The 26,234-nt window shown below is 32.4% G+C and overlaps 1 pseudogene; it reads right to left on the bottom strand.

Annotated features, from left to right (window-relative positions):
- Nucleotides 1–1,243: 1,243 nt before the first annotated feature.
- Nucleotides 1,244–11,050, bottom strand: LOC114914315 (uncharacterized; annotated as a pseudogene).
- Nucleotides 11,051–26,234: the final 15,184 nt, after the last annotated feature.

The following is a 26,234-nucleotide window of genomic DNA, read 5'->3' as shown; positions in this document are numbered from 1 at the left end:
GGTAAAACTTAGAGAATGCAAAAAATACTTCATCCTTAGAAGCTAAAAATAAAACCCAAGTAAAATATGAAAAATCATCAATGATTATAAAATTATATCTTTTTCCTCTTAAACTAGTTATCCTTGTAGGACCAAATAAATCCATATGCAAGAGTTCTAAAAGTTTAGAAGTTGAAACAATATTTTTAGATTTAAAGAAAACTCTTGTTTGTTTACCTAATTGATATGCATCATATATTTTATCTTTATCAAAACTAATTTTTGGCAAACCAAAAACCAAATCTTTTTTAATGATTTTAGAAAGTGGTGCATACTAATATGTGCAAGTCTACGGTGCCAAAACCAACTAGTCTCATTAATTTTAGCATTCATGGTCATAAGACGTTGTATGCTTTGTAAAAAGAGATTATCCAAATCAATCATGTAAACATTGCTATGCTTATGTCCGATGAATCTAGTGCTAGCATCAGTGGAACTAGTTACAATGCACATAGATGATTCAAAAACTACTTTATAACATTTATCATACAATTGACTAATACTTAATATGTAATGTTTAAGACCATCTACAAGTAAAACATTTTCAATATAAGTAGAGGGAGTGATACTAATGTTACCGATATCGATGATTTTTTCTTTGTCATTATCTCCAAAGGTGACCATCCCTCCATTCTTGGCTTCTAATGTGATGAATTGTGATTCATCACCTGTCATGTATCTTGAGCATCTACTATCAAAATATCACTTTCTTTTTATTGCTTGGGATGCAAGACACACCTGCACACATGAGATCAAATTTTAACCTTAGGTACCTAAGCTAACTTGGGTCCTTTGAGGTTAGTCACAATGGTTCCTTTTAGAACCCATATTTTCTTAACCTTTCTATCATTAAATTTATTTGGTGAATATGTATATGCTTTATGCCCTACCATACCACATCTAAAAAAAGTAATATTTGGCAGATTTCTTGTGGATTCATTGACAAAAATATTTTTGAAGGACTTTTGTTTTCTTAGAGTGTTGTAGCCAAGTCCTGCTTTATCATATACAACCTTTTGACAGTCAATAATCATCTAAAGTTTATTTAAACTTAAAGTAAATTTGTCAACTATAGGTTTTAACTTTGATATCTCTTTCTTTAGTTTTTGATTTTTTTTTTATAAGAATTTTATTTTGACTAGAGAGTTCATCTTTTTCTTTTATTAGTGATTGATTCTTTACATCTAATTCTTTATTTTTCTTATCAATTTCTTTTTTTTCTTAATTTATGGTTTCTTGATTTTAGATTTTTATTTTTAATTCTTAATTCTTTTAGGTCATTTAAGAGTTCATGAAAAGCTTCTAATAATTCATCATAAGTAAATTCAGGTTGAGTTTCAGATGATACCTCATTTTCATGTGCCATAAGGCGTAGGTTGGCTTCTTCCTGGATTTCTTCATCAGTGGTGGAGTCGTCACTATCACTCCATATAGCCATCATGGCCTTCTTCTTCTTGAACTTCTTTTAACCTTTCTTGAGCTGAGGGCATTCTGATCTGAAGTGGCCAGGCTTCTTGCACTCATAGCAAATTATAGGCTGCTTCTTTTCTTTCTCTTTACTTGGCTCTCCCTTAGCTGGTGGCCTTCTCTTGGTCCCTTGTCTTTTTCTTCTCATGAACCATCTGAATTTTCTAGTGATCAGGGCTAAGTCCTCATCTTCTTCACTGTTGTCTGATTTTTCTGAGTCATCCTCTTCTTGAGCTATTGACTTGAGGGCTATGATTTTCTTTCTTCTGGTTTCCTCCTCAGTGAGCTGCTTCATGGTCAGTTCATGGATCATGAGGGATCCAAGCAGTTCCTCCAATGGTAGAACATTCAAGTCCTTGGTCTCTTGGATTGTAGTGACTTTCGCTTCCCATGATCTTGGTAATGATCTGAGCACTTTTCTCACAAGATCACTATTAGAGTAATATTTGCCAAGACTTTTTAAGCCATTTATGATATCAGTGAACCGAGTGAACATTTGTGTTATTGATTCTTCAGGTTTCATTTTAAACAGTTCATAGTTGTGTACAAGCATATTGATTTTAGATTCTTTTACTTGGTTTGTGCCTTCATGTGTGACTTCTAGCTTATCCCAAATTTTTTTAGCAAATATGCATGTGAAAATATGATTAAATTCATTAGCATCCAAAGCACAATATAAAACATTCATGGCTTTAGCATTGAGCTGAGCCATTTTTTTATCAAAATCATCCCATTCACCTTCCGACTTAGGGATAGACATGCCATCAATCAATTTGATGGGTGTGTGTGATCTATTTACTATGACACCCCATATGTCATAGTCAAGTACTTGAATGAAAATTCTCATCCGAGCTTTTCAATAGGTATAGTTTGACCCATTGAAAAGTAGAAGTCGGTTTGTGGATTGCCCCTCGGATAGGGATGTGCTAAATTGGGCTACTATGGATCTTTAGCTCTTGATGATTAAATCAAGCAAAAACTAGAGCACGAGCTCTGATACCACTTATTGCCCAGATATGGAGTCCAAGAGGGGGGTGAATTGGGTCTTTTTGAAATTTTAAAGATTGAACTACTTAAGCAATGTGCCAAGATGAAGAGTGATGTATATCAACTTGCAATAGAAATAAAATCAAATACAAATAAGAAGTAAGCAAGTAATAAACATAAAGAATAAGATAAGAGAGGCAAGCATAACAAACACAAGAGATTTATAGTGGTTCGGTGCCAACCTTACATCTACATCCATTCTCCAAGTTTCTACTTGAGAATTCAATCCACTAAATGGATTACACCATGTCGGACACCTCCGACCCTTGCCTACCAAGCAAGAACACTTATTTTTTGGATATAAGCCAACCCTCAATACTTCGATTCAGGGTTTGGATCAATCCAAACGAGTTTTGGAACCCCCCAAAACTCAAACACCCAAAAATTATTTGAGAAAAATAGAGTGTACAAATTTCAACACACAAACCCCTTAAATACACACAATAAAAGTAATAAAAATATAATACTTAAGGGGTGGAAGCCTTTGTTGTTCATTCTTAATGAATTTCACACTTGATTACTGCTAGAGAGTGGTTGGTGAGGTGCTTAAATGCTTCAATCTCTTTCTTAGGGCTAAAAATGATTTTTCTCAAACTTTATCTTTGAGTTTGCAAAAATCTTATAATTTCTCACTTGAATAGAGCATTTATAGTTTCCATTTACCCTTGAGAATGTCTTAAAATTAGTTTAGAGCCGTTGGAGTGTGTTTAATGCACATGAAATGCATCAAAAATAGACTAAAAATTAGTCGTTACATAGCTCACCCAGAATGGAGTGTCCCATGGGGCATCCCACTGGCATTGGGGCATCTCAAATGGCCAGATAGAAAGTCCTACTTTTTGTTTTGGTCTCAAGGTCTCAGGGGGGGCATCCCATGAGGCATCTCAATTATATGAGGCATCCCAGATGGGTCATCCCACAACGTGCCATGACCTAAAATACTGTGTGCCGGCTGCCAACAGAAGGGGATGACCCAGGTGGGTCATCCCATCATGTTCTAATCCAGTTTTTCATGTATTTAAGGTTTGAAACTTATCAGAACTCATCCAAATGCTCTCAAATGAATTCAAATCAATTTGGATACTCTCAAAAGTCTTCAAAACTTTACCAACTTGCTGAAACTTCAATTTTTGACATATTTGATGAATCTTTTCAAATCCAATCTCTTGGACTATCTGAAATATCGTAAAAGTAATCTTCAAACATAGAAAACTCATTAGTAGTCCTCTCAAATGATTTGTGATTATCAAAATCAATTCTTGGAATAACAGTAGCTCTAAGGACTTCATCATAATATATGAGTTCTATTTAGGAAGATGTATTTCTTATGATGAATCTTGTCAGATAATATTTATTATTTTATAATTCATATATATATATGGAGCACAATCATCTACAACCTAGATGATTGGCTTTAAGACATATTTTCCAATATCAGATTTTGTGCAAGACATCAATCCATGGCTGGTATCGGAGCGGTGCCAGGTTCCCTTCAGGTAAGATTCAATGGCTCTAAGGAAGCAAATTGTATACTGGATCAAAAGATCCTGCCAACATCATCCATCAAGAAGCATTGGATTTAGGAGGAAAAAAGAACCAAACACCAAATGGATGCAACAGTCAGGAGAGAAGCACTTGTATCTCAGTCTTCTAAACCTAAATGAGTTTCTCCAATCAATATAAGAAGACCACCTCTATCTCCTTCTCAACCAATAGCCCCCTGTTCTTCATCTCCTAGGAAAACCATTCCCTTATCTTCAAGATCTGTAACAATCGGAAGGAACGTTGATTTTTGATTCTTAAAATCAAGAGGATTTGAAATTGGAAGAAGGATTAAGAACCTAAGTTGGGAGTTCATCTGTACATTGAATCTTCCAATGTACCCCAATCTAGTCAGAGAGTTTTATGAAAATGTCAAAGGAGAAGGGAATGTCCTTGAAACTGAAGTAAAAGGAATAAGGATAATGTTAAATGCTACCTCCCTTGGTCGGATTCTAAAAGCTCCAACAATTGAATCAGATGAAATTGTGAACAAGGAAACTACTCTAAAGACTATTCTTGGGATAGTGGATGTAGTAAATTTTGAGGAAATTTTGGCAAGCAAACTCTCTGTAGATTCAAATTACTATATCATATGATTGTCAAGATCTTCATTCCCAGAATTGGAAGGTTTGATTTTGTCACAGTAAGGAATATGATTCTAATGCATCATATTATAAATAAGCTTCCCTTTAACTTGCCAGAAGTAATGATCAAAATCATGCAAGAAGCAGCTTTAAGAGCAAAACCTACACTACCTTATGGTATGTTCCTCACATTGATCTTCAATGAGTTTGGAATTAATTTAGAAAAAGAACCCTCAAGAAATTTGAAACATTTTGATACCAACAACATGAATTCTTTGAGGAGAATGGGGTAAACTAAAATTGATAACCTCTGGTTTAAGAAAGGTAAAGAAAGAGAGGAAGATGAAGGAAGAGAAAGAACTGATACTGCCTCTCAGCCTATGGATCATCAAGCTACTACTTCTTTAGCTCAACCATCTCAAATGGAACCTTCTACTCCTCCCTTGGTCCAACTGGGAGAAGATCAAATTGAAGACATTGTGCAGGGGGTTCTCACCAGGATTCATTCTGTTGTCAAGATGGCGGTCAAGGAAGCATTAAATGAGCCCGATCATGCTTTTGAGCCATTGGATCCTCTTCACCCTTCTACCTTAGATCCACCTCCTTCCTTAGAATAGAGACCATACACCACATGCATTGCCTGTTAGTGTGTTTTCTCTTTTTGGTTATTTTGCCTGCTCCTAACCTGACTCTTTTTGTAAAGGACAGGCATATCTTATACTGTAAAACTCTTTAGTTATCTAATGCTTAAATGTTTGCTTTTCCATGCTATGGGTCATCTTGTTTGAATATTATGCATAATGCTATGTGATAGTTATATGTTGATTGGACAACAAATTGATAATGATTGCATAATACTCTACAAATCTTAAATCACTTAAAATTTAATTAATTGTGATAATTGCAACCTTATCCCTACTTTTGGATATGACAAAAAGGAGGAGAGATAGGAATGGAAATAAAGATTGCTAAGATTATTAAGATGATAAAAGTAGAAAGAAAATCATATTAAGATGATAAAAGCAGAAAGAAAATCATATAGAAGCTAAAACTATGATGATGTCAAAATTATGTTGAATTAAATAACCAAGGGGGAGAAATAATGAGATTTGATTATGTTGCCCAAAAAGATAGTAACCCAAGAGGCGGGTGAATTAGGTTATTTAAAAATTTTAATTAAATTAATAATTTAAACAAGTATGTGCTTCAAATTAAACTTATTTGAATATTTGTAGAGAGTAAATAATGTATAGCAGCGGAATAAGTAAAATTGTGCAAGAATAAAAATGATACAAGGCATGCAAATCAACAGAGCACAATACAAACACAATAATTTATAGTAGTTCGGTGCAACTTCGAACCTATGTCTACTCTCCAGAGTCTCTTGAAAATTTCACTATAATCCTCTTGATTACAACATGTTTGTTTTATACGAGCTCACAAACAAACCCAGTTGGTTTTTTCTAGATCACCAACCAAAATCTTATATGATTATTTTTTTGGGATCATAATTAAACTTAGTTAGTTTTGTAGGCTCATTAATTAAAATCTACAATATCCAATTTTGGGCTTGGACGGGTCTTTACCCTAAATTTCTTTCCTCCAAAGAAACTTGTAAAGAAAATAAAATACAAGATATAATTTTTTGTATAAATAAAAAAATAGAAAAGAGGAACTCTTTTAAGTCCGAAGAAGTTACTGATGAATTGCACAAAAGATGCTTTAACTTGTTTTGAATGATGCTTGAGAGGATGTGGAAGATGATCGAGAAAATTGATCTTGAAAGCTTACTAAAATCTGTGCACAAAAATCTTTTTTTTCTATCTTTTCAATGATATTCAATGTTCCTCAGTTAAACTGATAATTTTTACTTTTTAATCCTCTTGACTTCCTTTTCAATTGATTCTCTAGCTTTTAATAGACTTGGAGTTAGCTGGAGAATAAGTTTTGACCATTAGAAGAGCTGAAATAGCTGTTAGAAGCAAAAATTAGCCATTAGAAGTAGTGCAAAAAATTAGTCGTTAGTGTTGTCCCAGGTCAGGGTCGACTCTAGCTGTATTGGGGTCGACTCTATATTTTTTAGAGGTTGACTCTAACTACAGTTTTAAAAATATAATCTTCTATTTTCTCTGAGAGAGTCAGCTCAAATTGATTTCGAGTCGACTCGAGCCTGTTCCAGTCTTTTTCTAATATGTCAGAGTCTCCAAACCTTGTGGAGTCGACTCCAAACCTTTCAATAATTTTTTTCTTCATATTTTGATCTTTCAAACTTGAATTTCTTAACCCCAATACTTTCAAATAATATTTATTTTTTATAATTTTATTTTTTTTAAAGTGAGCCATTCAAACTTGTGAGAACTTTTTTTTTAAGCACTTTGGCTTGGCATCTTAAGAGGATTTGTTCTTATATTACAAGAAAACTGACTATTAGTGATGGCTATTTATCATTGCTAATAGTCATTTTGCCATTGCTAATAGTATTAGTGATGGCACCCTGTCACTAAAAAATCGATGAAAATTTTCTAGTCAGTAATTACCATTATTAGCGACGGTAATTTTACCATCGCTAATAATGATAATTAGCAATGGTATTAGCGATGCTAATAATTTTTTAATTTTTTAATTAAAATTTTAAAAAAAAATTATTAGCGACATCATTAATACCATCAGTAATAGTTTTTTTTAATTAAAATTTTAAAAAAATTATTAACGATAATATAGTCGTCGCTAATAGTTTTTATTTTTTTAAAAAATTTATAATTAAATAATTTAAAACTTATTTTATAATTATTTTTAAAATTTATTATAAATAAAATAATAATTATTTAATATAATTATAAATAAAAATTAATTATATTATATTAAAAATATAAATTATATAATTTTATAAATCTAATTTATAAACTTAAAAATTATATTCATATAAAAAAATCATGTAAGATCCTCCTCATCCTCCTCATCCTTCTCTTGCACATGTACATCCTCTCTAGCAGCTGGTGGATAAGAGCTGAATGTCTCAGTATCTTGTAACGAAGAAAATAAAATATTATTAATAAGTTTTGATACAAAAGCATATATATCGATACGGAGATATATATTTCGATACACTACTCTGATTCTTGAATAAATTATTTTTAAATATTTTATTCGATGATACGAAGCTATAGAAACTCTCGACCCACTATTTGTATGGTTAGATTAAATTTTTACCCTCAATATCTCTTTTCTGGATTCAAGACTAAATATGTGAAGCTTCTAAATATAAAAATTTAAAATAAAAAAAAAAATTATTAATAGGCTTACCTGCTGTAATGGCTGTGACAACAAGCCCAATTGATGGTCCAGATGTGAGTCTCAAAGAATCTCAATGACCATATTGCAAACGACGTCTCGAAAGCTCTGAGGTCACTGACGGCATCCCAATTGCCATCGTTAATGCCATCTCTAATGCCATTCCTAATAATTTTTTATTTTTTTAAAAAAATTATTATTAATTTTTTTTTAAATTTATTTTAATCACAATAATAAATAATTATATTTTTTAAAATTTATTATAAATAAAATAATAATTATTTACTATAATCATAAATATAAAATTAATTATGTTATATTAAAAATATAAATTGGAGTTGATCCTAGGAAAATTGGAGTCGACCTCAGCTCATTAGCATGAAAATGGCACATAGAGGGGATGCCCCATGGGATGACCCCTATGCCAAGGGACGACCCATGGGTCGACCCTTATTGAACAGAAAGCATAGATAGAAATCTAATTTTTTCAGAATCCAGGAGGAGTCGACCCCTGAAGAATTGGAGTCGATCTCAGAGCGGATGGAGTTGACCCCAAAAAAAATGGAGTCAACCCCAAGCACGAGACATGCTATAACTTTTGCGTTATTACTTTAATATCTTAATTCTACTATAGCTTATTACACTCACCTCACAACCACACTAAGATTAAGTTAATTCAAAGTACATACTTGTTAAGAGTTTAAATTTGGTTAAAATTTTATAAGAACACAATTCACCCCCCCTTGGGTTGCTACCTTTGGGCAACAATATATCAATACAGAGGTATATATCTTGATATACTACTTCAATTTTCGAACAGATGTATATTTAGATTGAATTTTTACCCCTTAGGTCTCCTTCCAGGATTCAAGCCTAAACATGTGAAGCTTTTAAATATAAACATTTAAAACAAATAAAGAAAATTATTAATAGACTTATCTCCTCATCCTCTTCCATCATCCTCTTCATCTTTCTCCTACTCCTGTACATCCTCTCCAACAGCTAGTGGATGAGAGCTGACTGTTCCAGCATCCTGTAATGAAGAAAATAAAATATTATTAATAAGTTTTAATATGAAAGTATATATTTTGATATACTACTTTGATTCTCGAATAGATTATTTCTATAGATTTCATTCGATGATATGGAGCTGTAGACACTCCCAGTCCATCATTTAAATGGTTAGATTAAATTTTTACCTCCTAGATCTTATTTTTGAATTATTAATAAGTTTTGATACAAAAGCTATATGTTGATATGGAGGTGTATATTTCGATATACTATTCTGATTCTCAAACAGATTATTTCTACATATTCTATTCGATGATACGGAGTAGACACCCCCGATCTATCATTTAAATGATTAGATTGAATTTTTACCTTCTAGATCCTATTTTTGAATTCCTAATAAGTTTTGATACAAAAGCGTATATATCGATATAGAGGCGTATATTTCGATATACTACTTCGATTCTCAAACAGATTATTTCTATGCATTCCATTCGATGATACAGAGCTATAGACACCTCCGATCTATCATTTGGATAGTAGATTGAATTTTTACCTCCTTGATTCTATTCTCAAATTATTAAATGATATCATATGCATTTAAATGTCTTCTTAATTTTTAATGATTATAATTTATTAGTAGTATCATCACAACAACCTATCATGCATACATCAATATACTCTGCAATGATATTTAAGGTACCTTCTAAACTTGATTTCTTTATTTTTTATATTTTATCTGATTTGAACGCCTTTTTTTTTCTTGCCTATTCTTTTTTTTAGTTGAGATTTAAGAACTCAAAGCAAACTCTACAAAGCTGTTGAAACTACTGAAAAGAAAACTTCATCTGCTTGGTCTACATTGAAAGAAAACTGACTTTTGACCCTAAACCTTGGACATTTAGGCAATGTTGCTAAAATGGGGTAGAATGGACAATCTAGATGCATTAGGCCATAGTAGTGGTATTTTTTTTTTTTATCACTGCGCAGTGCTCAAACATACAAGAGATGCCAACACAAACACTAGTTCTACCTTTTTTTATTGTGTGCGTGTGGGTGGGGAAGGCGGAGGAGGGGTGGAGTGGCATATGGATGTAGCATCTTCATGAGTGAGCATCTTAACAAATTGAAATCTAAAAAATAGATACAAGAAGAAAATATACTAGAAAAATTATGTATAGGCATACAATCAAGATAATAAAATGGCACTAACTTACATAAACCAATTAGGGTGATTATAAAAACTATAACATAGTTTCAACATGTAAAAGAGAAACAAGCAAATCATTAGATGCTAGCATTAACAAAGATGGAGATTTTAATGACTTGCTAGCTCATGCATGTTTTTGATGCACTAAATAAAAAATAAAAAAATAAAAAAAAACATATATACAAATTAATGCTCAACACATCATAACTAATTATTCTATATTATCCGATGTTAATGTCTAAAATTAATAAAATATGAAGTTAACATAAATATCTGAAGAGTAAAGTTTACTCTTTTTGAGGTCATCAGGATCGGCATGGATAACAACAGCCCTTCCAATAATGAAATTTGGTCCACTGAGAGGAATCTATAAAAAAAATAAATATGAAAGAGTTTAAAAGATAGAAAGAATAATATCTCATTAAAAATATATTAAATATAAGAAAAAAATAAATAACCTACTTATCAATAATGCTAAAATTAAGTCCCTGAAACATCAAACCAAAACTACATAAACATCTCGTATTCCAGTAACCAGCTATGCATAATGCTTCAGTAAACCTGTTTAAGCATAAGTAAAGCACCACTTTTAATACCAAGTTGTTATTTTTAAATGTTATGGAAACAATAATATAGCACCATAAAGTGGCCATGACAAGTAGATCATACCATCTTCGCCAGCAGTCACATTTCCAAAATCACCAACATGATGGTTCTCATCTTCAAGTGCCCCATGTTTCTTTCTAATAGGATTAAAATGCGGTCCTACATTTGAAAAGAATATTAGAATAACCCATAAATCAAGTACTTCAATCACAAACAATGTTGAATCTCAAAACAAAAACTTGCTACCAATAGACATGCAACTATTGGTGGTGTCACCAAGAGCGTGAACATGAAATCTATGAGGCCCTCGCTTGAGCTCAGAGATGTTTGCAATTATCTTAGTAGGATCATGACTGAGGCTCGGGGAGGTGGAAGGCGATCGGGGGCTCGCGGTCGGAGGCTTGGAGAGGCGGGAGGCAGTCGAGTGCTCATGATCAGGGGCTCAGAGAGGTGGGATGCGGTTGGGGGCTCAAAGTGGTGGCCGAGTGCTCGTGATCGAGGCCTCAGGGAGGTTGGGAGGCGGCCAAGGGCTCGGAGAGGTGGGAGGCGGCTGAGGGCTCAAGGAGGCAGTTGGAGGCTCACGATCGGGTGCTTGGGGAGGCAGGAGGCAGCTAGAGGCTTGAAGAGGTGGCTGGGGGCTTGCGGCCAGAGGCTCCGGGAGGTGGAAGGTGGGAGACAGTCGGGGGCTCGAAGAGGTGGGAGGTGGTCGGGAGATTGGGGATGCTGAATCTGACGGTGCAGCAAGGGAAAACATGGATCGAAGGATCGAAGGTGGGGGAAAGAGGGGGTGGGGGAAAAGGAGGGTACATGGGTGCACGAGGGAAAATGAAGGCGTGCTGGGGAAAACAACGGCGCATGGGAGAAGAAAAAAAAATAAAATTACTTATTAGTGATGGTAAGTCACTATCGCTAATATCTTACCCACCATCGGTAATAAGTTTAATAAATAATTTTTTTTTGTAATGGCTAATTCCATCGCTAATAATGTTATCGCTAATAAGTATTAGCAACGGTAAATACCATCGCTAATACTTTTTTTACCATCGCTAATAAGTTTAATAAATAAAAAAAATTAAAACAACTAATTTCATCGCTAATAGTATCATCGCTAATACTTCTTTCACCATCACTAATAAGTTTAATAGAATTTTTTTTTGTGACGGCTTATTTTTTTGTCGTAATTGGTGGTCGGTAAAAACTATTATTAGCGACGGCAAAGTTACCATCATAAAAGTCATTTTTCTTGTAGTGTTGTGATAAATTCTTTATTTTGGATATTTAAAAATTTCTATATCCAACCGTAAAATACATGATTAGTATTATAATTACTCAAAATTTTGTTATCATCAAAATCAATCATAAGATCAACAATTTCTCTCTTTTTGATGATGACAAAACTTTGAGTATATGCACAAATAATAAACATAACATAATGTGTTTCAATTAAATTATCTACATGAATCATGAAATAATAGGATAGATATATATGAATATACACTTTATGAATGCTTTATTAGAAGTATACATTTGATGTCAAAATGCTCGTTTCACATGTTTCAATCAAGCACATGAGCATATCAAAAAAATTTAAGAGCATTTCAAATATTTTAAGTATATAATTATCTCAAGCATATACCCAATATAACTCTCTCCCTTTTTGACAGCATCAAAATCATCCAAAAAAATTTAATTTTCAAAATTTTATTTAAATTCTTCCTCTTTCAAATTCAACTTGAGTTTAACTTTTAAATTCAGATCAAGACTTCTTTCTTTTTTTTCAAAAACATAGTTGCAAAAATATTTTCTGATTTCAATTAAAAGTACTTGGGCTTTAAAGATTTACTAGAGATCAAATTTTTGAACAATATCAGCTTGAAAATACTTCTCTTCTTTTGGATATTAAAGTAGATTATTCAAAAATATATCATAAAAATTCATCTCAAATAATATAATAGCAAGAATATAGTCATGAAAATTCAAATTTGAGACATAGCATATTTTCCTTTTGCTAAAAGAAAAAGTGATAGAATTTAAGGCAAAATTAGACTATTTGATATCAATTGTAAGAATTATGATACCAATTGTGATAATGTTCTTGAAAAATTCTGCTTGATACCAATGGGAAGAAGTTTGAGTTTATATCTTTGAAAAATAATCAATTTAATTCTTTTTGATATCAAATATCTTGAGATTTAATCTAAATAGCAACTATCAAAAGAATTATCTTTCATCATTTGATCAATATAGATTTAGAAACGTATCTCTCCATTTTGAATAAAGTTGATGCATTAAAAGGCATCTCAAATTTAATTACAAAATAGCTTTGAACTTCAAAAATTTAAGAAGGATAAAGCTTTTTAGAATAATAATTTTTTAAAAGATAAGTTCAATTTTTTAAATTTTTTTTTTTTGAAAAGCATCAAACACTTAAATTAAAAAATGATATCAATTTTCTTAATTTATCTCAAATAATATCGTACCAAGAATATATCAAAGCAAAATATGGTATCAGAGTAAAATAAACTTAAGATAGGGCATTCTTTTCTTTTTGTCAAGAGATAAAGTAATGGAGTACAAAGCAAAGCTAGGTTGTCTGATACCAATTATAAAAAATAATTTTTTTGATACCAATTATTTTGAAAATCAAATCAAATAGCAATTATCTTGATACCAATTAGAGATTTTAAAAAGAACATATTTTAAATTCATTTCTCGAAGGTAATCAATCATAGTAAAATACAAAAATATGTTTCAAATTTAGCTTGATACCAATTATTTTGAAATAACTACTTTCTCAAAAAAAATTATATACCAATTGTTTTAGTTTTGAAGTGATAAAGATATATCGATTCAAATCAAATAGTTTTGATATCAGCAAATTATTCAAATTAAAAGATTTTTAGTTATTATTCAGAAAGATCATCTTATCCTTTTCATAAGAAGTATTAAACAACTAGGTTTAAAAATGATATTAATTTCTTAGATTTGTCTCAAATAATATCTTATTAAGAATATAGCTTTACAAAATCAGATTTTAGATAAAGATTTTTCTTCTATTTTTATCAAAAAATAGATCAATAAAATACAAGGCAAATAGTAAGCTATTTGATATCAATTGAATAAAACTAAAGTTTTCTTTTTAAACATTTAACTTTAAAGATAAATGGTACCTTTCTTAAAATATTTTATTTGTTATCAATTTCAAAAGATTCAAGAACAGCATTTTTCAAATCTATTTTTTGATATCAATCAATCAAAGTAAAGTATCAATGTTCATTAATAAAAATTTTTTCAGATCAAATATAATTTTTTGATACTAATTAATTATCAAAAATTGATGATATGATCAAAATATGTGAAGTATGAATAGTTTTTCAAAACAAATTAAATGATTAAAATCATAAAAATGCTTAAATAAATCCATAGGACAAGCAAAATGCAATTATTTATCAATGATCTCTCTTTTAAGTTGAATAATAATTTCTCTTTTTATGTTCAAAAATGATTCTTCCAAAATAAATCACATGAACACAATAACAAGAATGCTCAAACAAATTTATATATCTAAGTAAAGTACAAAAGTTTATCAATAATTTTTTTTTAAAATTTAAAAATTATTTTTCTTATAATTCTAATTTCTCCCCCTATTTTTAATGATAAATGCTAGAAAAAAATTTTTTGATACTACCCCCTTTTCTTCCAAATTATGCATATTTAATTAAAAGACAAGCATTGCATGAGCATATTTTTCACCTCCTTAGTTTTATAAATAATGTATAATTTCAATAAGATAGGTAGAAACAAATGTGAGCATCAAACATACTTTATTTTCAGAAAGATCAGATTTTCATTGATTAGCCAAAACATGAATACCAAATATGATGAAAATACAAAGACATACAAAATATATGAGAGCTAATTCCTATATCGATGTCAACAATGGATTGTAAGATCACTAAAGCTCTATGAAAGAAATCTTGACATCCTAAGTAAGGATAGATCAGGATAATTCTAAGATGTAAGTCTAGGCTAGATAGAAGAAGAGGGTGGTCTGATGTTTCCAGATGACTATCCCTGAATATCCCTTACTGTAATGAAAGTCTGAATCAGCCTGGTGGACTCCTCTCTGATCAGTGCTAGATCATCCATCAGCTCTCTTCTCACCTACTGTGCCTCTAATGGGTACTACTGAAGTTTTGCATAGACTGAAGTGATGATCCTAATGGAAACTCTCTTAACAAATGCATCCTCATTCAGTATATCAAATAATCATGAGCTACTCTTTAGATGGCTAGTCTGTGAAGGTGAAGTGGTCTCTCACTGCTCTGTTGGCTCCTTAATCCTGATATCTACTATAATGAGTTTTGCTGAAGGAGTCTCATCATCATCATCTACTGTAGCATGAGTGCTGACACTGATATCCTCGATATGCTTGACATCATCTCAATTCAATATAAATTTTGAATGTACTGCTACTTGAGATAATCTGAGATGTTCCTATCAGTCTATATATGTAGTGTGTGTTAGAAAATATATCCTAAAATCAATCATTTGGATGATTGTACTCTTTATAATTATTATATAAATTATGAATTAATAAAAATTATTTGGCATATTCATCACAAGATTACATCTTTGTTGATTGAACTCTAATATTATGATAAAGTCTTTAGAACTATATGAAAATGGATAAAAGAAGATTTATCGAATAGTTCTTAAACATGTTCACGATCAAATAATATGTCATTAAAGGATGATGATGTTTATCGAGTGTAGATCGTTGTGTACCATATAAGTTAGTTATCCTCGTAACTAAGGAGTGTAGAGACACTGGTATGGCATATGGATAAGATATAGAAGTACATCATCACTGAATAAGTGACTTACCTATGGAGCACTCTACTATCAAGGGCTACTCACGGAGAATATGGGCATAAGTATCTCTTAGATCTAAGATCACCACGGTGACTTGTAAGCAACTCACTGTACTTTGATATCAGACTATCTGAATTTTTAATTTAGTGATGAAAGATTTTTAGATACAGTCAAATACTTGTGGTAGTCAGTGTGTGGATCAATATGGGATTAACCCCTCTAGATTTTAAGAGTTAATGCATCACTGTATTTCAATTGAGGAAGATCTTGGTCAGGATAATCCATGTGATAGGTCACAAAATTTGAAAAAGATTGAAATACAATGAGAATGACTAATCCAGGGTTGATAGTTAAACCATAGGTCATCCCGAGCATTCAGGGTCAAAGGGATGAATTAAGCAGTAACCATATTCTTAGGTTCTTGAGTGTTGTCCTATAAATATTTGACCTATTCGAACATCAAAAATTATTGCTAGATGGTAAGTTCGATTAATATAGAAAATAGTTTTCTATGCTACTGGCTTAGTATTTGAACTTATGAAGTCATACACAAAAGTCAGACAAAGTAGGAAAGAATTGATCTAAATTTATGTGTTCAATTTAGAAGTACGTGACTTGATTGAATAAATAGATTAATTTAATTAAAAATTAAGTAAGAGATCATACAGAATTAAATAGTTGACTATGTCTAGCTAGCATTGGATATGAGATTTAGATTTAATTTTGGGGATGATAATGATTAGATCAATGATCCAAAAGATTCATCAGAGATTGAATTTATATCATAATTAATTTTAGATTAGATATAATTTAATTAAGGCTTAATTGGGTTAAAAATTTAAGTTAGATTTAGACCAAGATCCTAATTAGATTAGGATGGACAACCTCATTAAGTTTGGTTCAAAACAGGTTTGAATCAGATTTGAATCGGATTAAATTTGAGCCAAATTGGATGAGATCCTTAGAGTCTCAAATAGCAGGGACTCTCTCATGTATGGCCGACCAAATAAGGGAGTGGGCGCTGGTTTTTCCACCCCAAAACTTCTCTTGTGCACGTGAATAAGTTCATGTGAAGGATGGCCGGTCTCCTTTCTTTCTTAGGTCTCCTTATTTGATAAGGAATGATGTCCTAAATTAGTTAGGACACAATCAGATGTGGGCATCACCTATAAGAGGGGAGAAACCAAAAAACATCGGTGGTTAACATCCTATTTTGTGCAACAAAATATGAGTGAGAAAGGTCTCGAACAAGCAGTAAGAAAGAAGGGTATGCGACAAAAGGGTTTTGGGTGCTAGTTTTCTTGGCATGGCATCTTTTAGGTGTCTTTCCTTTGGGTGTGGAGACTCCCTTTTTAAGATCACATCAAGCCACGAGATTGGATCTCTAGCCTGCTTGCTTCCCTTCTAAAGATTAATGCCTAAAAAAGTTCATCCCTCTTCCCTGCGGAGCCTGGCATGCATGCGAAGTAGAGGGTCTGTGCATTCAAACCTCGTGAGGTATCAAATTCGAGCAATCCCTTAGAGATTTGATCCTTATTCTGTTATGATTCAGATAATTTATAAAGATTATAAATTAATAGTATAGAAAAATTTTTCAGATGCATCCTGACGATCCAATCTGATCGGATAATTTTTTCATTTAATGTGCATCCAATGCTATTAATATCCATCTCAATCTACATGCCCCGCATTTTGAAAACTAGACTTTTGATTATTTCGATGCTAGGTCTTTTTTTCTTTCTTGCATAAGAGAATGACTTGGAGAAGCCCTAAACTTTTGAATTTTTGTATGGGACTTCCTCTTCCTTTATGCGAGTTGCTTCCAGGGTACCATTGGAGAACAAGGACCAAAAGAAATCAGATAGACATGGAGAGGGGAGGTCCAATTTTGAAGGGAGAGGAGTTTAAAAGTAGTTTAGCTTAAAAAAAAAAAGAATAGAATGATAGAGTCTTAGAATAATTTCAATTAAGAAACCCATCTAAGACATAGAGGTTGATTCTTGCTAAACAAGAGTCGGCTCCTCAAAAAAAAAAAAAATAGTTCAAGGAGTTTTTGATTCAAGAAGAATGGATCAATTTGAATAGAAATCAATGGAGAATCAAATCAAGGATCAAGAATGATATTCAAATCAATTTGGAGGTTCAAAAATTAATCAATTTGAGGAAATTAAGAATCAATTTGAATTAAATCAAGGAGAATCTAGATGTAGGCTCTAAGGGTGAGATTCAATTAGAAGATTTTCAAAACCTTAAGGATCAACCTAAGATGCAATCATACAAATCAACAATATCAAGTATATAATCTTTTATGATTTGATGACTTATCTTGATGTTCTTTGAATCATATAATTTTTGATATATTTTAATAATTACATATCTTATGAGAATGTCAAAAATTAATTTAAGAGTTTTGCACCCAAATATTTTCATATGTCATCAAGTTTATTTTTATTTAAGTTTCACAAGTAATATCATGTTATAAAGGGTTTGTGAGCATACTAGATTTAAAATGAATCTTATGCTTCTTACAATCAATATGATACCATAATTAAGAGAGCATATTCAATCAAGCAATAAAAGATCATCACAAATTCATGTGCATCTGTGAAGCATCAAAATCAATCATTCAAGTAAAATAATATCAGAAAATAGTAATGGTATGATGTGAGAAATTTTAGCTTTTACCAAAATATCATCATCCATTCACTTTAAGTTCTAGGCATCCAATTTTAAGAGTTTGCTCCTTTCATTCCCTTGGATGCTTGGCATATCTGCAAAATTACTTCTTAATTTTTGGTACTCAAGCTACCTTGAGTCCATATGAGTTAGAGCACATGGTTCTTTTTAGAACCCAACTTTGTTTAATCAAAATATGACCATTTCTTTTAATATTACATTCAGAAATCTTATGGCCTACTTTATTGCATTTAAAATATGTGATAGAATGATTTTTAAGATGAGCTCTAGCAAACATATTCCTTATAAATTTTATTTTCTTAAAGAATTAAAATCAATTTCAATTTTATTGAAAATAGTTTTTTGATTATTTAACATCAATTGAAGCTTTTGTGAACTAAGTGTGAACTTTTCAACCGTGGGCTTTAATATTTCAATCTCTTTCTTAGCTTTGCATTTTCTTCCACAAGAGATTTTTCAAATTTCAAAAAAAAATCTATAGCCAAAGAGTACTTTTCATTCAAAAGTTGATCTTTTTCAATCAAAATTTTATTCTTCTCCTTAGCTAAAAACATATTAGAATTTTTGATTTCTTTATTTTTCGGCCGTATCTTTTTGTATTCATCCATTAGATCATGAAATGCTTCAAATAATTCTTCAAAAGTAAATTCGGATGAGGTTTCAATGTTTACCTCATTGTTATGATCCATGAGGTAAGAATTTGCAATACCATCTTTCTCTTTCTCATTTTTCTTTTCTTTGTCTTGCTTCTTCTTAATCAATGTTTTTTTCTTCTTTTGTTTCTTCTTTTTTATCTTCTTTTTATCCTCATGAGCCATGAGGCATAAGTTGGATAGAGCTTCCTTATCTTCTTAGGAGCTTGATTCCTTCTTTTGATTTGCTCCCTCATAAGTTGTTTCTAACTTCTTCCAAGCTTGTTTCACTAAAATGCAAGAAGAAATTAATTAGATTGAATTCATCAATGTCTAATGAATAATAAAGTATATTCATGGCCTTAGTATTCGGTTGGACTATTTCCTTATCATCTATTAATGCATTGGGTATATGTGGACCATTAACTATAATTTTTCATAAATTATTATCATATGATTATAGGAAGATTTTTATTCTAGCTTTTCAATATATGTAATTTGATACATTTAATAGTGAAGGATGATTTATAAAATGGCCTTCATTAAAAAAGAATTTCATTTGGATTGTTAAGATCTTTGGCTCAGACTGCTAGGTCAACAATAAATAACAGAGTACCTGCTCTGATACCAATTATTGTTCAAGAAGGTAACAACCCAAGAGAGGGAGTGAATTGAGTTGTTTAAAAATTTTAATTAAATTAACAATCTATGTGCTTCAAATTAAACTTATTTGAGTGTTTGTGAAAAGTAAATAATGTATAGCAGTAGAATAAGTAAAATTATGCAAGAATAAAAATGATACAAGGCATGCAAATTAAGAGAGTATAATACAAACATAATAATTTATAGTGATTCGATGCAACCTCATATCTATATCCACTCTCCAAGAGGTCCTTGAGAATTTTACTATAATCTTCTCGATTACAGTATGTTTGTTTTATACAATCTCACAAACAAATCCAGTTGATTTTCTCAAGATCATCAATTAAAATTTTATATAATTATTTTTTCAAAATCATAATTAAATTCAGTTGATTTTATGGGCTCACCAACTAAAACCTACAATATCTAATCTCGAACTTGAACAGACCTTTATCCCAAGTTTCTTTCTCCCAAAGAAACTTGTAAAGAAAATAAAATACAAGATATAATTTTAACACAAATAAAAAATAAAAAAGATAAACTCTTTTAAGTCTGAAGAAGTTGCTATTGAATTGCATAAAAGATGCTTCAATTTCTCTTAAATGATGTTTGAGAGGATGTGGAAGATGATAGAGAAGATTGATCTTAAAAGCTTGCTGAAATGTTTGCACAAAAATCTTCTTTTTTCTCTCTTTTCAATGATATTCAATGTTTCTCACTCAAATTGATGATGTTTACTTTTTAATCCTCTTGGCTTTCTTCCTTATTGATTCTCTAACTTTTAATAAGCTTAGAGTTGGCTGGAGAACAAGTTTTGACCATTTGAAGAGCTGAAATAGCTGTTAGAAGCAAAAACTAGCCATTAAAAGTAGTGCAGAAAACTAGCCATTAGTACTGTCTCAGGTTAGGGGTCGATTCCAATTTTTCAGAGATCGACTCCAGCTATCTTGGGATCGACTTCAGATTTTTAGGGGTTGACTCTAACTACAGTTCTAAAAATATAGTCTTCTGTCTTCTCTGAGAGAATCGGTTCGAATTGACTTCGAGTTGACTCAAACCTGTATCAGTCTTCTTCCAACGTGCCAGAGTCAACTCTAAACCTCCTAGAGTCAACTCCAAACTTTTCAACAATATTTTTTTTTATATTTTGACCTTTCAAATTGGATTTTTTGGCCCCAATACCTCCAAATGATATTTACTTTTTCTAATTTTATTTTCTTTAAAGTAAGACATCCAAACTTGTGAGAACTTTTTCTTTTAAGTACTTTAGCTTGGCATCTTAAGAGGATTTACTCTTATGATAAATTCTTTATTTTGGATATTTGAAAAATTCTACATCCAATCTTGAAATATATGATTAATATCATAATTACTCAAAATTTTGTTATCATCAAAATCAATCATAGGATTAACAGATTAATTCTTCGATAATTGAGTTATAATTACAATGAAGATATGCTTGTATTGAAAAATTATGTAAGAAAGGAAAAGTTTTATATTGAAATTTGAAATGTATTCAATGCTTGAATGGTGGTACTTAAAAGGTTTTGTCATCATTGGAAAAGAAGAGATTGTTAGCCTTAGAATTGATTTTGATGATATCAAAATAATTTGAGTACAAGATTATGTTTACTAATGATGTGCTTGAGAATAGTTGTAGATCTCCTTAAATGCTTAATAACTCTACTCATATGCCTTGGCCATATCACTTAAGAAAATTCAAAGGCCATATCACTTAAAAAAATTCAAAGGCTATATCCTCAAGAAACACTGAAAGGCAAAAAGAATTCAAGTCAAAAAAATATCAAGGTCTTACTCTCATGAAAAGTTAGTTTCCTCACTTAAAATTCTCAAAATTTGGAAGTAATTGAAATATAAGAATTAAAGGGTTTAATCTAATCTAGATGTGCTTCTAAAGAAGCTCAAAATATGTTTATGAAGACAAGTCTATTCAAGAAATATTCTGATTCAAAAAATACTATTGAAACTCCCTATGTATGCTTGGTGCACTTCTGAGTTGACCCAATCCAAAGCTAAGCTGACTCAGCCTCAGAGCATAGAAAAGACAAAAGCCTTTAAAATATAAAATAATTTACTAAGCGACCCCAGTGATCAACTTAACCGATTCAATCTGGAGCTTAGTTGACTCAATAAAGAGAAGAACCGACTCAGTCTCAAAGGAAGATGAATATAGAAAATAGTAGAAATTAACATTTCTTCTGAGCCGACTAATGTAGCTTAGGATCATATTTTGATGGAGAGAGAAAGAAGATGCACGAAACAAAAAAAAATAGCAAAGTAAGAAGAAACTCTCTTCTCTAGAGTTTTTAATTCAATAATCTCAAAAAAAGTAAATTGATTACAATGATGGCCAAAAAGGTCGTAGTTATAGAGTAAAAGTCCTAACTAAATGGCAAAAGAAATTTGAACCAAATTAGAAAAAAGATTAAAAGACTAAGACTAGAATTAAGACTCCAGATTGGACTAGAATTCTCTTAGACTCCTGTTGACCGATCAAATAATAGAATTAGACTCCAAAATTTAGAATGACAGTGAAGCACCAGCCTCGTTAAGCACAAAAAGAGCTTTCCGAAATGAGATCATAATAGCGATTCTGACACTGGATGAGGAAGTTATGGCCGTTCTAGTGTAACAGTATCAAAATCGATAGGATCAGGTGTAGTCAGTTTGATTATCGATCCTTTCAGGCCTAATCTATCAAATCGAGGTACTGATCAGCTATGACATCTGCATCACCAATCCAGAAGATCATTGAGCTGACTTACCTATCAAATGAGTCGACCAAAATAGGATCTGCGTGACCCTATTTTAGTTTAGCAGAGTAAGATAGAATGCTAGATTTTTGACACTTACTGATAAGCCAACTTAGTCTTCTAATTAGCCAACTTAATGCTGAGATAAGTCAACTCAATATTTGGATGAGCCGACTTAGTTAATGTAGACAAAAAAAGGGCTAATTTTTAGAAATACAAAATCAAGGTAAATTGATTCCAAATAGATATCTTCTTGATTCAAACAGAGCATTAAATGGAGTGATTTTTGAGCCAATATATATAAGGAATTGATGGAAGGAACTAAGGAGAATGAACATTTGAACTTATTGAGCATTCATTCAAGTGAAAAGTGTAAGGAACCTTAAGAGAAAAGGAAGAAAGTTAAGAGTGTCATAAATCCTATCCTTCTTATATTAAAGTCAGAGTAAAAGAGAAAGAGTGAGTGAATTTCAACCAGTAATTATTGGCAAGAAGTATTAAAGGCTGCCTCAACATCTTAAAGCCTTCAAGAAAGAAGTTCAAGTATTGAATTCTTAACTACCACGATTTCTGCCGCATTAAAAGAGTTTTATTATTCTAAACTTCATTTCTTTTTTTTTTCTTTATTTGTTGCAAGTTTCTTAGGCATAGAAACTTGGGGTTGGCCTAAGCCTTGTAACTTAGATGTTGTAATGGTTTTAATTGGTATCTCTGGAAAATCCAATCTAGATTGATTATTATCTAGGAAGAAAACAATCATAAATTGATTATGAGTCTGAAAGAAAATAATCAGTTATAAGATTGTGGTTGGTGATCTATTGAAAACCAACTGGGTTGGATTGTGAACTCGAGAAAAGAATCGGACTATAATCTTTGATAGGTTATAGTTGAATTCTTAAGTAGGTTGCTTGGAGAGTAGATGTAGATGCTGAGTTTAGTACCAAACCACTATAAAATTATTGTATTATGATTGAGTTTGTTGTCTCTTCATTTTTATTTTCACTATTACTTTACATTACCTGCATATCTCAATACTTACACAATCTAAATTACTTTGGGCACAGCCTTGCTTTTAGTTTAAAGTTTTAAATTTTATAAAACCCAATTCTCCCTCCCTCCCCTACTCTTGGGTTGCTGCCTTTGGGAAGCACCAGCCTTCGAGGGGTTGAGCTCGAAGGTCAGGTTTAAATGAGGACAATCATGGCTACCGATGGCGATCACCAGAGGCTTATTGAAAATTGCCTAAGGACCTTACCTCTCTCTCCTGCAATAGTGGAATTGTAAAATGGTAAAGGTGAAAATCTGAGGAAGGAGCACCTATTTATAGGAGCTCAAATGGCCCCAATCAAGTAGCAATTCACCTAGCCATCATTGATGATTGCCAAGTGACGGCCCAAGGATGGCCGTAGCCGAACTTGCATGGATCCATGTCTCCAATGGTCCAAATCAACAGATCGAAGAGATCGAGCGCATGGATTTATGACACATGGAGATCACTATCCATGCCTGAGTTTGATTGCCTAAGCGCATTAATCAAGCCTGCCTGGACGGCCTCGGCCCCAAGTCTCTACTCTCTTCACCTAACCCCAACTTGAGCTTGGATTCGAGAGTGGGGGGCAAATGTTATGGACCTCCATCCTGGCCTTGGCCAACCTAGTCCTCAATTTTGGCCAAGGTGAGCAAGGATCAGCTATGACCGACCTGATGAAATCTGAGGAGCATGGTCCTAGTTCAATGGATCGTTCCAATTCAATAAATTAACTATTTCAAATGAACAATCCTTCTCAAAATCATGGGGAGGCAAGATGAGAAAACTCCAACTACCATGATTGGATCATGCCCTAGAGAGGCAACTACTAGCTAGCTTTGCATCCCAAATGAAGAGCATGATCCTCGCTAGTGCAGTCTGTGCATATTTTTCGGGAATGGCCAGTGCCCTCGACATACATGACTCTTACTCATCCTTTGTAAATAGGAGGAAAAAAGAGATCTCAGGTAAGTTCTCGAAAAGTCTTAAGATGCCCCACTACTCTCTATCTCACTGTTCTTCAAATCTCAGCTTACTTGAGGGTCAGACGGTCCCCATCCAAAAACTTTTTGATCAGGGACCTTTTGTAGGTCTAGCTCTAGCATCTGGGAGCCATCTCCCCCAGCACCTTATCGCCAGTTGAGGATTTTTTCATCTCATCTTCTGTTGAGGCCTCCTTCACCTCACCTTCTTTCAAGAAGACCAAGTCCAACCTCACTAACCTGAGTTTTGGCAGCAACAGAGAGATTGTTGATCGAAAGGCTTCAAGCCTCCCACCTGATTAAGAGTCTGAGACTCTTAAGGAAGGAAAAAATAGAGAAAAAACTAGGGGGAAACAAACAAAAAATCAAGGAAAACAAAGGAATAACAAAAAAAATTGAAAGGTAAGACCTTTTCCCACATAGATTGATTTTTTTCCTTTTCGCTTCTTTTTTTTTTTCATTTCGCTTCTCTTTCTTCCATTTCATTCTCTTTGGTCAGGCGGGTTTAGGTATCCGAATAATCCAACCCGAATAAAGGACAATCAAGTAGGTTTGGGTACTCGATGGGCATAACAATTTTACATAGGATGGGTTTGGAATTTTTGGTTAATTTTGTAATCGGGTTTGGGATGGGTTCGGGAAGTAAGACTTCAAATAGGTTCAGATACGGGTAGGGCAAATTTTGTGGGTACCCTATCCGTTGCCATCCATAGTTTTTACCTTGGAAAAGAGAAACTTAAGTTAGGAAATATGGACAATCCTCGAAATTTGGTTCATTGATATTTAGACTCTTAAATTTAAAACTTGTTAATTAGCTATCAAAATTTTAAATTTGTTGCAATATGGCTCAATCGTTTGTCTCCGTTATAAAACATCATCACATGATCATCACCTTATAACTAAACTTTTGTAAAATCTCAAAACTACTCTTCCCACTAACTTAAAAAAGGATTCTTATTTTGGTGCGAATTGAAAGTGTTGCCCAGCTATGCAACCCAAGAGGGGGGGGTGAATTGGGTTTTTAAAAATTTTAAGCTTAACTAATTACTTATGATGAATTGAGAAGAAAGACTTTAATTCAAGATTAAATTTCTAAAGCAAGAATGCAAGGATATAATAAAGAAATAAAGAGAAACAATAAAGCACACCACAAACACAAAGATTTATAGTGGTTCGGTGCCAACCTTGCACCTACATCCACTCCCCAAGCTCCTACTTGGGAATTTCAATCCACTATACTTGTATTCAACCCGAATACAAATCGTTGAAAACTCTGACACTAGCTATCCCAAGCTAGTCCACTTGTTTCCCGGATACAAGCCAACCCAAAAATACTCTGATTTCAGGTTCGGATCAACCTTCCCTTGTTTTGGAAATCCTCCAAAAACAAGAACAATTACTCACAAAGAGTAAGACAGTTTAAAGCATAAATTAATACAATAACAGCTCCTTAAATGAGCGAATATAACAATAAAAATACTTTACTCAAATGAAGAATCCCCTTTTGTATTTCCTCAAGATGGATGAAAAGTTGAATGAACGCTTGAGGAGAAGATGATCTTTGATTGAAGACTTCTTGAAGGCTTTGAAAGATCTCTTGATCAAGGTTGAACAATAGGTGTGAAAAATCCTCTCTTTGAATGCTCTTGAATCTCTTTCACAATCTCTCATGTATATTGTGGATCACCTGTCTCTCTCGTGTAGATTTTGGATCCTCTTTTCTTTTTCTCTCGAGTATCTCGTTGATCACCTCGTGTATATTTTGGATCCTCTCAATTGTATCCTGTATTTTCACCTTTTGAAATATTTT

Source organism: Elaeis guineensis, chromosome 6, assembly GCF_000442705.2.
Source record: "Elaeis guineensis isolate ETL-2024a chromosome 6, EG11, whole genome shotgun sequence".
In the NCBI taxonomy this organism is placed as follows: Eukaryota; Viridiplantae; Streptophyta; class Magnoliopsida; order Arecales; family Arecaceae; genus Elaeis; species Elaeis guineensis.
Note: the sequence above shows the minus strand (reverse complement) of the source record. Positions and strands in the feature narration are given on the sequence as shown.